This window comes from Triturus cristatus, chromosome 12 (assembly GCF_964204655.1).
Source record: "Triturus cristatus chromosome 12, aTriCri1.1, whole genome shotgun sequence".
Lineage (NCBI taxonomy): Eukaryota > Metazoa > Chordata > Amphibia > Caudata > Salamandridae > Triturus > Triturus cristatus.
The window spans coordinates 745209353-745223301 of record NC_140595.1 but is presented as its reverse complement, the minus strand read 5'-3'; positions in this window follow the sequence as shown (position 1 = coordinate 745223301).

Genomic DNA, 13949 nt, shown 5'->3' with positions numbered 1-13949 from the left:
ACATGGCGCATGCTGCAGCAGGCCCTGCTGCAAGGGCACCCAGTGTCCACGCAAACGAGCTGGTGTCCATCATGGATTGCTTGCTGACATGTGCTATGCTGATCAGCAGCATCTGTGCCTCATGCGGCGGCACACTCTGCATTATGCACAAGATCCCCAGTTCCATCCACCTCAAGGCAAGAGGGAGACCATCCCCCAGGTCAACTGTGACATCCGTGTCTACTCCTACCCTGCACTCTACGGACATGTGCGTTAGAAATCCCATGATACTTGTCCACATCCAGGGTGCATCTGCACAGCTCTGCAACTACATCCGGCGACCAGGCCACATCAACGTCCAACAGAGATGGGGGGAGTGGATCACTGCCAGCTGCAGGATGACCTTCTCAATCCACGCACACCCTCAGGATGTAGCCCACACCCACAACACAACCTTGTGGCACTGTGATCCAACACCCAATTGTGCCATCTCCATGCATCCAACCTTGGCTGGCCCACCATTCTCCACATCCACCTGACTCAAGCATGCAGGACATGGTTCTGCCACGTGTCTATACATACCTCAGACGCCTGGCTTGACGGTGCAAGGGACGCTCCGTCAGATGAATCCTCCTCCTCCTCCCTCCCTGGGGCTGGTGCTGCTCTACGCCTGGTGGCACAGGGAGGGTTTGCCAGGCTTTGGGCGATCTGACGGAGGGATTGGCTCATGTCCCTGTGCACCGCCAAGTGCTCTGCATGTCTTGCCTCCATCCTGGCATGATGCTCAACCTGCAGGGCCTTCTTCTCATTGAGGGTCTCCACTACCTGGGCGATGCCTCTGGAGTCACGCCGGTATGCGTCCAGGATGGTTCTGACGTGTGCCATAGCCGGGTCCTGAGCCAACTGGGCAGGTTCGGGCCTCCGCCGTCCTCCACTCCCACCACCCCTGCCCACTTGTGCCTGGCCTGCCGTTGTGGGCACATCGAGTCTCCGGGACCCCTGAGGGATGGCATTTGCGGTGTCGCCTGCCTCCTCCTGGGTGCCCGAAGAACCTTGTCCCTCCTGTACAGACTGGCTGCATTGTTGTGTGTCGGCAGGGCTCCTGGGTGTCTCCTGGGATGTGGCAGGAATGGGGGTGGTGTTTGGCACAGTTGTACCTGCCGCAGGTGCTGCAGGTGGTTGGACACCAGAGGGGCCAGGTTGGTCTGGGTCATCCACGGAGTGGTGAGAGTCGTCGCTGGCTGTGGGGTCCTCTTCACGCAGAGCCTGGTCCTCTGAGTCGATGACGTTGACCTGTGTGTGAGAGAGACAGTGTTAATTGTGTTACATGCGACATCCATGTTTCATTCTTTTTTGATTTGGCACAGTTCTTCTGGGTGGTTGGATTTGACTAGCATTCCTCACACAGTGCACTTGTGCATGGGTATGTCCCTTGGCCACAGCTTTCGACACTTTACCTATGTGTGACACAATCTTAGTTGATGCATATTTTGTGAACGCAGTCAGCAGTGTAGTGAGCGGGCGTAGCAAGCCATGCAGAGCCGCCTTACATGTTGCACTGTACGTGGCCAAATAGTGTTTTTTCCATGCTATTTGAGAATGCAGGTAGGTAACTTAACAATTTGTGACAGGGTTCTGATGAACACAGTGGGTAGGTATACTAGGTGTAAGGTTCTGTTTGTGCCTGCAGCACGGATGTACTCGTGCACAGATTGACACATGGCCTAGTGTTTATCAAAAATTGAAGGGGGGGGTTAAGGCACTGCCAAACCTTGTCTACATGCACACAGTCCACCTGCTGACGAGCGGACATGGCCACACCACCCAAGGGTGAGTTGGTCTCCCTCTGTCTTCCTTTCTCCCTCCCTCTGTCAGCCTCCTCCCTCTGTCCGTCTCCCTTTCTCCCTCCCTCTGTCAGCCTCCTCCCTCTGTCCGTCTCCCTTTCTCCCTCCCTCTGTCAGCCTCCTTCCTCTGTCCGTCTCCCTTTCTCCCTCCCTCTGTCAGCCTCCTCCCTCTGTCCGTCTCCCTTTCTCCCTCCCTCTGTCAGCCTCCTCCCTCTGTCCGTCTCCCTTTCTCCCTCCCTCTGTCAGCCTCCTCCCTCTGTCCATCTCCATCTGTCTCCCCTTCTCCCTCCCTCTGTCAGCCTCCTCCCTCTGTCCGTCTCCCTCTGTCTCCCCTTCTCCCTCCCTCTGTCAGCCTCCTCCCTACCTCTGTCTGTCTCCCTGTGTCCACCTCTGTCTCTGTCCCTCTCTCTGCCCCTCTCCCTCCCTCTGTGTGTCACCCTCTGTCACCTCAGCCCAGCTTCCTGGGCACACACAGTTTGCAGGTCTTGCAAAGGCCATTGGCTTGTTCATGTGGGTTTGTTTCTTCTCTGCGGGCACCCATTGGGCGGAGTGTGTGAGTCTGCGCTGCTGCTGTGGCGGTGTGTGCTGACACTCTTTCAGTGTGCTGCGTCTTTATTGGCTGCTGTTATGTGCAAATTGTGCCTTCATACCCATGTCGTCCTGCAACGCGGCCACCATTAGCAGGCAAAACAGTACTGTGTGGGGACACACTGTTGGTATGGCTGTGCCCTAAGCCATATGGGCTGAGGGCATTGTTGTGTGCTTCAGAGTTGCTCTATTTTAGTTTTGAGGCCCACCCTCCCGGCATCGGGGACATCCTGTCTTGTGTTTGTGTTTTGTGTGGCCTGTGACTTGGCCTGGCCTTGCTTGGGGCATGGGGCATGGAGGCGCTAGTGGCATGTGTGTGTTTTTGGAGTGTGGTTGTGTCCGGTGCTGGCTTTGTGGGGGTTGCATGCATGATTGGTATTTGGGTTGTATATGGCGTTCCCCCCATGTGAGGTGAGTTGTTTGTGTACTCACCAGGCTCTCAGACTCCTTCTAGTCCGTCACATGCCAACGGCTCCAGCGTGGTCATCACCTTCTCCTCCAAGGGATGGTAGTGTACCGGTCTGCGGGATGGCCCTCCTCCAGTGATGTTGGCCTGGTTGTGCTCGTCCGTCATTTTGCAGCGGACCGTCCTCCGCAGATCGTACCACCTGGCTTGGCACTCATGCCTGGTCCTTCTGGTGGACCCAACAGCATTCACGGAATTGACTATCCTCTCCCACATGGCAGTTTTTTCTGATATGCTGGTCCGTCTGACCACTGTTCCAAAGAGCTGTGGCTCGACTCTGATGATTTTGTCGACAAGGGACTCCAGCTCGTCCTTTGTGAACTTTGGATTCTTGTTGGTGGGCATGGTGTGGGGTGTGGGTGTGGATGGTTGTGGGGGTGGGGGTGTGGATGGGTGTGGGTGTGGATGGTCGTGGGTGTGCAGGTGTGTGTGTGTGAATGAGATGAGGGTGTGTTTGTGATGGTGGTTGTGTGAAGGAGTGCAAGTGTAAGGTGTATTGATGGTTGAAGTATGGTGCAGTGCGTTGTCTCTGGGGTCTGGCAGCAGTGGATCTGTTGCAAAGGATCAGGGTTTGTGTGTGTTGGGCCTTTTTATTGGTCCATTTGTGGGTGTGGCTGTGTTTGAACTTTGGGTGGGTGTGTTATAAGGAGTGGTAGTGGTTTGGGCCTCTGTTTATCTGTTTGTCAGTTGCAGGTCAGTGTATAGGATGTATTTGGCCTTGTTGGATATGTTTTGTGGTGGTGTGTGCCTCGGATTGACTGTCCTTGTGTTTTTTTGGTTAGTTCTGGTTCAGTAGGAGTGTTTTTAGCCTCTGTACGGTGCGTACATGGGCCATGTTGTTGTACAGTGCTGTCCTTTGCTATGGCTTAGTACGACTCATACATGCCCGATGTTGGGTGAGTGTGCTGGTGTGTGGGCCTGGGGTAGGGTGCGTACGAACACGGGCAGGGTGTTGGTCCGCACCGTCCATCGGTGGTGGTGTTTCGCACGGTACATACAAGGGGGCTGGGTGTAGGGTACGTACATACACGGGTGGGGGTACGGTCCGTACATACACTGGTGGGGTGGGGGTACGGTCCGTACATACAATGGTGGGGTGGGGGTACGGTCCGTACATACACAGGTGGGGTGTTGGTGCGCTCCATTCATACACGGGTGGGGGTTTGGTCCGTACATACACTGGTGGGGTGGGGGTACGGTCCGTACATACACGGGTGGGGTGTTGGTACGCTCCATTCATACACGGGTGGTGGTACGGTCCATACATACACGGGTGGGGTGGAGGTTCGGTCCGTACATACACGGGTGGGGTGGGGGTTCAGACCGTACATACACTGGTGGGGTGTTGGTATGCTCCATTCATACACGAGTGGGGGTTTGGTCCGTACATACACTGGTGGGGTGGGGGTACGGTCCGTACATACACGGGTGGGGTGTTGGTACGCTCCATTCATACACGGGTGGGGGTTCGGTCCATACATACACGGGTGGGGTGGGGGTTCGGTCCATACATACACTGGTGGGGTGGGGGTACGGTCCGTACATACAATGGTGGAGTGGGGGTACGGTCCGTACATACACAGGTGGGGTGTTGGTACGCTCCATTCATACAGGGGTGGGGGTTTGGTCCGTACATACACTGGTGGGGTGGGGGCACGGTCCGTACATACACGGGTGGGGTGTTGGTACGCTCCATTCATACACGGGTGGTGGTACGGTCCGTACATACACTGGTGGGGGGGTACGGTCCGTACATACAATGGTGGGGTGGGGGTACGGTCCGTACATACACAGGTGGGGTGTTGGTACGCTCCATTCATACACGGGTGGGGGTTTGGTCCGTACATACACTGGTGGGGTGGGGGTACGGTCCGTACATACACGGGTGGGGTGTTGGTACGCTCCATTCATACACGGGTGGGGGTTCGGTCCGTACATACACGGGTGGGGTGGGGGTTCGGTCCGTACATACACTGGTGGGGTGGGGGTACGGTCCGTACATACACTGGTGGGGTGGGGGTACAGTCCGTACATACACGGGTGGGGTGTTGGTACGCTCCATTCATACACGGGTGGGGGTTCGGTCCGTACATACTTGGGTGTGGTGGGGGTTCGGTCCGTACATACACGGGTGGGGTGGGGGTACGGTCCATACATACACTGGTGGGGTGGGGGTACGGTCCGTACATACACGGGTGGGGGGGGTACGGTCCGTACATACACGGGTGGGGGTTCGGCGCGTACATCCGCGGCCGGGGGGCATTTAGCGTGTACATGCGGGGTCTGTGGTGGGGTGTTCGGCGCGTATGCGGGCACGTGTCTCCATGCTTGCTGTGGGAGTTCGGTCCGTACGGTGTTTTTTGCATACAGTTATGAAATCGAAAGGACGGGAGTGATCGTACTACCGCGGTCGGACTTCATTTTTCCGATTCGTACGGTAAATCGTCCGGGGATGTGTCGGACACAATTTCCGACCCGAGGACGTGTGGGGAAATTTTCCCAATGCGATTCGTATGGACTTTTTCCCATGCGAATCGTACTTGGCAGTTTGTACGCTACTTGTACGATTCGTACGGTAAAAAATCCGGATACGATTCGTACGGGGAAAAATTTTCCAGGATTGGAATCGGCCCCATTGACTTTTAATGGGATTTCAGAGACCCTTAACATTCCAAGTTGATACTCTGAGAGGCATTCAAGAAGAGGTCATCAGTACACGTCAATAAAGAAACCAAATGACATAAAACTGAACATTGGAAGTGCTTCAGTAGAATACGAAGTGTAAAAGAAGAGAGAAGAAAGGGATGGAAAATAGTGAGGACAAAACCCCCAGAAAAATTGAAAGAAAAACATGTAGGCAACACAGGTAGGGATAGCCTCGGTTGCAGTAACTTTGTTAGGTCACGAAGGATGCCGACAGTGCCAAGTGCTTAAGAAGAAGATTGGACCAGACCCGGCTCGGAAGGGGGTACAAAAAATATTTAAGCAACAGAACTAACCACTTTCACCTTACTCTGTAGCAGCTTTCATTCATTTCTCTCATCCATTGGTCTCTAGTCAAACCTGACAGTGTCAGACATTAAGGGCAGGTCATTTAAACAGAAGGAAAAGACCTTCCCTCTTCCATCATCCTACAAGCTAAAACACATTTTGAACTGGCAGTTCCAACATCAAGAAAGGCATTGACTTTGGAAACCACTTTGAGATATCAAACTTGTGAATTTGAGAGGGTGTTAAAGAAGCAGATTGTCTTGATACCACCTTAGCAATCTGAAAGAAAGAAATGGCTTTAAAGAGGTAAACCAATAACAATCAAGTTTGACATGTAATAGTACATTGTGTGTGCACTATATATTTCATGAAAATATTTTCATCTGGATTATTGATGTATATACCTAACAATAGTATTCAAGAAATATTAATAACTCATGGATAATTATAATATAACTGGCAGGCTCTTAATGTACTTACAAACACATAGATGTGGGGTGGCAGAATACCGCTATTAAGAGAAAGAAAGCATTTTGGATAGAGAAAAGTGGAAGACGTTGTCCTTAATACAGATTCCAATATGAAATAAATTCTTGAGAGAATGAACTTGTATTACTTTATTTTGAGACTCTGGGCCTGATTTAGAACCGGGCAGGAAGCCCGCCATCCATCTGGGTGGCAGAGATAATTTCCTTGCCACACAGGCCAGACTGATGCCCACCAAATTAAGAGATCTTCACTGGCCCTATGGAGATCTTTGTGCATTCACAGGAGCGAGTGCCCTGGTGACCCACTGTGAGGGCACAAAACGTTTTGGTGCATGTCCACCATGTGTCTGACGGTGGAGCACCAAACATTTTTTTTTCCCACTGTGAGGGTGTCATTCTTTTTCTGTTTTTAACATTCACATAGAACATCATATCATCTGCTCTAAAAAAGGGTGGGCAGTCTGATGCCCTTTCTTAAATGCCCCTTCCTTGGTGGAGCTGTTTTGGAAATTTGTAAACTGGTCTAACTGACTCATAGTTGAGTGGTTAGACAGAGGGATTGATGGACAGGATAAACTATCAAGTTCGCAATAGAGTCCTCTGTGTACCAAACTTTAAATTAGACCCTTAGACTTCTATGGGGAACTGATGTTCGGTACTATATTCATAACACTTTAGGAATCATAGCATCAGCTTTATAGTCAAATAGATGTTTGACACTATAAATGTGGCTACAATAGCAAATGTCGAGCTCAGTCTGAGTTAATATGATGATTAGTCTTATATTTAATAGGAACATTCCCTTGGCACTTTATCGTTTATTTATCTCGACGTGTGCATGAACGATCCTATGACTTGCCAAAATAAAAAATAAGTATATCAGATAAAAAATAAACTTGTAAGGAATTGAATACTTAAAGATGATCCTTTAAACTGGCATATTATTACAAATGTAACTCACACTTGTGAGTAAATTTTACATGTATAATTTACTCTTGCACTGTTGAGTAACTTTACTATTACTGGCTATTCACAATATCCGAATGTAAAGTTACTTAAATATCATAACTTAGATGTCTCCACCCCCTGATAAAATGGTGGGAGGGTCCTAACATAATAGAGCACATGCCTAGAGAGACATTGAGGAAAAGGGTGCACAGTACACCTACAGGCCAAAATGGGCTTTTACAGTGGTGATGTGGCATGTGGGTTGGTGCAAGGCTTCACTGCACTTAAAGTTTTACAAACTTTACAAGTGGTTGCAAGCACAATGACAACACCTTCAAAAGGGAGGAGGCTTCAAGTCAAAGCAGCATATCAGTGTAGGATGTATACTGTGAGAAATTGGGTTACTGGTTGAGGGGAGGTAAAACCCTACTCAATTAACAACCACAATCTTTGTCATTGTGAGGCACAAGCAAACCCCAAATTAGCATGTGCTCAACCCTCTGATAGCTTGGCTTAGAGCAGTGTGTACAGTATTGATGCAGCACTTCAAACAGCAATACAGTGAAAACACAACACAAGAAAAAACCCATACCAATTTTGAAAAAAAGAGCAAAATGTAATAAAGCCCAAAATGCCACTCGCAGCTATCTGGTTGTAAGACCGGGAGAAAGTCACAAGTTCAGGCTGATCACGATGGAGCATGGGTCGAATATATGAATCAGGTTAGTCTTGCTGAAAAGTTACCATCCCAGTTAAGCGCAAAGAGTCCCATTTGCAGTAGAGGGAGCATCATGGACAGTCAATGTAGCATGAAGAGCAGGTCTGTAGTCACCGACTGTCGCCTCCGTAGTATGAAGATATTGTTGTAGTTGCAGGTTTCTGGGCCGTGCTTCACAATGGCACTCCCACAAGCAATCGATGCTGCAACACAAAGGGTGGGATTGACAGAACTTTGTGTTGGCAGGTAGTGTGAGCATCAAGCTTTTGGTGCCCACAGGTCTGTTCAGCTCTACTGCGGCCACACCAAGTGGCCAGGACCTGAGGGGCACCATTTGGGGGTCAGGGATTAACTCCAATTGGATCTGGATGCTGGTTCAGGTGGTTTGGAGCCAGTTATGTCACTGTCGTGCTGAACAGTAGGCCATCATTCCAGCCCTTAGAGTCACTCTGGGAATGTAAACGTTTACCACGAAGCTTTTTCCCCGCAGGGAATCACAACGCGGTCGTTACAATGACCGCGTTGTGATTCCACATACCATTACTCCGCAAGTCAGAACAACGACTTGCGGAAGGGGGGAAGGTGTTGGATTTAAAATCCAACACCTTCCCTAGTGTCCGCACAGACTGGAGTTGGAATAGTAAATTATACTATTCCAACATCCAGCGCCCCCCCCCCCTGCGCAAGTCATTGTTCCGACTTGCGGAGTAATGGTATGCAGAATCACAATGCTGTTGTTGTAACGATCGCGTTGTGATTCAATGCAGGGAAAAAGACTGCGGGATGACGAGATGCATTCCTCTGGGAGTCCTAAGTTCAGGTGCAGGTCCAGTCACACTGAATCAGGCAGGAGGGCAGCAGGGCAGCAATCCAGCAAGGCAGCAGTCCTGCAAGGCAGCATCCAGCAGAATGGCAGTCCTATCAGCAGCACAGCAGTCCTCTTCATCGCAGAGTCTCCACAGATCCATATGTGTACTGTAGAGTTGGGGACTGAGGTCCAATATTTATACCAGGGGCATCCTTTGAGGTGGTAGAAGCTTCTATAGATTTCCCTTTGAAGTGCTCAGGTTTCCTGTCTTCCATGCCCTGGCTCCAGACTAACTAATGGGGTATGCAGCCCTTTGTTTGGAGGCAGGACACAGCATATTCAAATATAAGTAGGGCAGTGCCCAGCTCTGCCCTCCTATCTTGCCAGTGATGGCCCATCAAGGCGCACCTACGTTCACTATTGTGTGTGGCTGTCTAGGAGGAATATACGAAGCCCAACTGTTTGCTACATCAAGTCATGTGATCCAGAGACAGGCTGAAGGCACTAAATGGCTAAGGCAGGAAAAAGTCAACTTTCTAAACTGGGCATTTTCAAAATTGTAATATAAAGTCTGACTTTCCCATAAGAGAGGATTTTTTATTTCAATTCCAAAGAGACCAAACGGATATTGGTTACCTGTTCCAATTTTGAAGGTACAGCTTATTGACTGTAACAAGGTAACTCCAATGTTATTCTATTGCAGAGGTACGCCTTGCAGTATTGAAAAAACAAATGTAAGCGTTTTTCACTACTAGGACATGTAAAACATAAAACTACTTGTTGATTTAAAAGGCAACTTAAGTGGGTGGCAGAATTGCTGCTCCCGTAGCATTTAATTTACAGGCCCTGGGTACAGATAGTGCCATTTTACTAGGGACCTATAAGTAAATTCAATATTACAATTGGGTATCAGCCATTTCTACCATGTTTTAAGGAGTGAGCATTAGCACGTTAGCAATGGTTAACAGTCTGAAAAGACAAGAAAACGGGTTCATATACCAAGAGGGTGAAAGCAAAATGTTTAGGGGATAACCCTGCAGAAAGGATCCAACACATGCCATGTGTGTGAAAAAAGGAGCAGAAGGAGTGACACTGAAACTGCTCACCCCTCATCTGGCGTGAGATCTGTAAGCACTAAAGGACACAAAAAGGATTAAAGAGTATCAACAGTCTATTTCTCTAATATATTTTTTATTGTGATAATTAACCATAATGTTTGAACAAATTCTTGCGTTGTCTGAGTACATGCCTGGTTTGGTATTAAAATGTTGTTCATTTGGAACTTCTGTGCATTAACAGAATTATTATATTGTCTTTATTATAAAAAATATTATATATGTCATGCACTCTACTTTACTACAATATATCATAGTATATTGTCATATATTATCATTCTTTTAAAATATTTATGTAATAATCATACCAAATTGATACTTATGTGAGATGTTGCAAAAAGATGAGCCTAACTAGATTAGAAATTGACGTTACAAAATGTAGATATTCTTGAATATTATTATAAAAATCTATTAGCATTGCTGCTTTCAAAAGTAAATAAAATACATAACCATTCTTTAATTTGTAATTCAAAACGTACACTACACATTTTAATAAAACTAGAATTGATGTAAATATATTTTAATTGCATTTAAAATAATTGCTTTGCAATTTTAATTCCATAAACACATATTTCTCATTGAAATTATACACTATGGTAGGTTTGTAGCATTAACTTTTCACACTCAATTACCAATGGTTTTAAATCCATAGTCCTTTTGCGACTTTTGCCTATCAGCCATTCTTTCATAGATAATAATATTGATTCACTAATAGGGAATCCCTTTTAGGAAATGTCACAAAAATAGCAACTCTGTAAGTATTTGGGGCCATATGTACAAATAATAGAAATTGTGACTTCCTAATCATGATTTTTACCGATTTGCAATTAGGAAATCGCAATTTCTATTATAGGAAAACTTACAAACTTCATATAGTGATTCCTAATGAGCTTGCAAATAGACCTATCTCATAAATATTGATGAGATAGAGTGCAATTTGTGACCCTATATGAATTCTAGCCATTACAGGGATGGGGGCCTGCTGGGGTCAGCAGAACACCATGATTGGAATTGCTTTTTATTAAAGGAATCTTTTTTTTTTTAATGCTTCGTGTTTTCCTTAAAGGAAAACTGGATGTGTTTCCAAAAATAAAAAGAAACATTTAAGTTTCTTTTTTTAAGACTTTGCAGTGGTCCTTGGTCCACAGCCTGCTTTTAAAAAATATTTGTTTCATCAACATTCACAAAGCGGAAGAGGTCCGGTAGGGACCCCTTCCCATTTGCAAATGATTACCACAACCCTTGAGATATTGGTAAAAAATGAACATTTTGCAACCATAATTCGGTCACATAACATTCATACATAGCATTGCAATTCGATATTTAGATAGGAGGCCTTAAATGCACCGCTTTCAAATACCGAATAGCTAACCCTAAATTGCAATTTGATAACATGTTACCGAAATGCAATTTACGTTTGGTACATACGGAAAAACATTTTTGTTGTCAGAAACGGTCTGATGGTGTGAATCAGGCTATCCGACTGCAAAAATGCTTTTGTACACAAGTCTCTTGGGGGCATATCAACAAGGGCTTTATCTCTGCTTTTTTGGCTTTAAAAGCCAAAAAAGCAGAGATAAAACTAGCACCCTATCAACAACAGGGTGCTAACATGCAAATATGCATGTTAGCACCCTTTTACTCTACGCTTCCCCTTGCATCTCTAATGAGATGCAAAGGGGGTGTTCCAGAGTAAAATAATAGGAGAAATGTCGCTAAGCGACATTTCTCCTATTATCAAGAATATCGCTAACCCTGTTAGAGACAAAAAAAGCAGCGCTAACCGCGGTTAACGCTGCTTTTTTACGTCTGGTATTTTTCTGACTTAGCCATGATATCCTATGGAAGGAGGATATCATGGCTAAATTTATCTGTCCCTATCAACAAGCTAACGTGAGATTATCGCTGGGTTTCCAGCGATAATCTCACGTTAGCCACTTAGCGTGAGGATTTTTATCGCTATTGAGATAAGCGTTGCTAATAGCACGCTATTTCAGCGATAAAAATCAACGCTAGCCGGCGATAATTATCCTAGCGCTAAGTGCGCTTAGCGATAATTATCGCCGGTTGTTGTTGATATGCCCCTTGGTCTCTTACACTATTTTGCAAATAATCCTGAAATATACCATAATACATAACAGGTACACAGTTTTTAAAGTTGCATAGAAGTTTCCAACTGGATTGTGAGTCGAAAAGTGTTCGTACATCTGGTATTTATTGACTAATCAGATTATTTAGAATTTTAGTACTTTAAGTTCCTAACCCTTATTTCATATTCATTCATAAAAATCTTGGGCAGAGGTTTTAGTTAAGTTACAAAAGATTTCACTGGGTAAATATAAACGTATTCCCAGCCGAGTTCCACAGAACGCATTCAGTTTGGCTAGGGGGAGGTATTCTCCCTCTCACCCAATGGTGAGAAGAAACACTGGGCTGCAGTCTGATGAAATGGATGGTGACATGGTGAAGGAAAGCGGTCAGAGGGAAATGGTGCACAGATATATGGATCACTATACAGCTGAATTTATCAATAATTACTGCAACTGTGAACTCTCTGAATTATAAAAGACATCAACTAGAGGGAGGTGAACTGGGCAGAGTGAGGCAGCAGATTGCATGTCTTCAAGAGATAAAAACTGCCTACAGAGGCCATGATTGGATCTGAATAAATCATTTTTACCACTCAAGGCCCATCCATAATCCATAAAGGGGGAGATAATTGCTACAATAGATTTGAGACTGTCTGTCTTAAACTGCAAGCTGCAAACAGAACAAGATGATGGATGGAGTGCTAAAACCTCTCAACCACTCAACGCCAGTCAAGAGAGCTGGGTTTAAACAGCAAGTTGGACATAAAGGAGAGACAGGAATCATCACAGTGACAGCTCAGCCTTGGGTTTGCACCATCTCTTAGTTTTTTGGCCACAATGATTATGTAATCGAGATGCTGATGATGAAGCCGAGAGGTTTTAAGAGTCTCTTGATTTTAAGAGAAATCATTCTTATTATTCGATTAATATTGACTCCAATATGATTAGAACAGTAGAAAATCCAAAAGACCCTCTTGGTCTATACGACAAAGGAAAAATCTGAATTTGGAGACTCCACTGGAGTGAAGGGGAGATGGAGTAGTCCAGGAACTGGAAGAAGAAATTGCACAAATGCTGGAGAATATGAATGCTATTTTGATTTAATAGCAATAGTTAGATAAATGGAAAGGAGACAATGGTACAGAAGATTGGTAAAAGGGGAATTTTCTGTGAAGGGACACTAACTGTATGGAACATGATATACAAGACTTAAAAGGCAATTGGGGCAAGAATGTAGAATACTAGCAGTTGCTTTCAGGTGCAATAAGCACCTGATCCACCATAGTGTATTGCTATATATATATTTTTTTTACAGAGTTTTATATAGCGCAAAATTGACCCGAATCGGGTATCAGAGCGCTTTACATAGCACCAGTTGCATTACATGAGGACACATTGATTTTTGTTAGGCACGGCAAAGTTAAGTGATTTGCCCAGAATCACAGGATATTCAGCGTCATTGCCAAGACTCGAACCCAGTTTCCCAGATTCAAGGTCGGACGCCCTAGCCCTTAGGCCAAATCCTCCCCCATATATCATAAGTCTACATTGATGTTGGTTTACTCTTGGCATTTGATATGCATATTTTTGGTTGGATGGGAAAGTTAACCACAGTTTCCTTAATGACACAAGATATATGTGTGTGATAATAATAGCAAACTTCTGGCCAGACATGATTAAAAGTGCTTATAAGTAATGCAGTGAATGAAATAATGTGACTTGGAGATTTTAACTTGATTGAAAACCTGCAAATCATTAGGCACCTCACTTATACATACCTTAGTAGAGGAATGTCAAAAATGCTCATGCCTCTGTAACATATTATTGAATAATGTAAAGAATAACACCTTCTTATCCATATGCATGAATTACATTACAGATGAGACCTGGCATAGTTTAATGAAGCCCTAATCA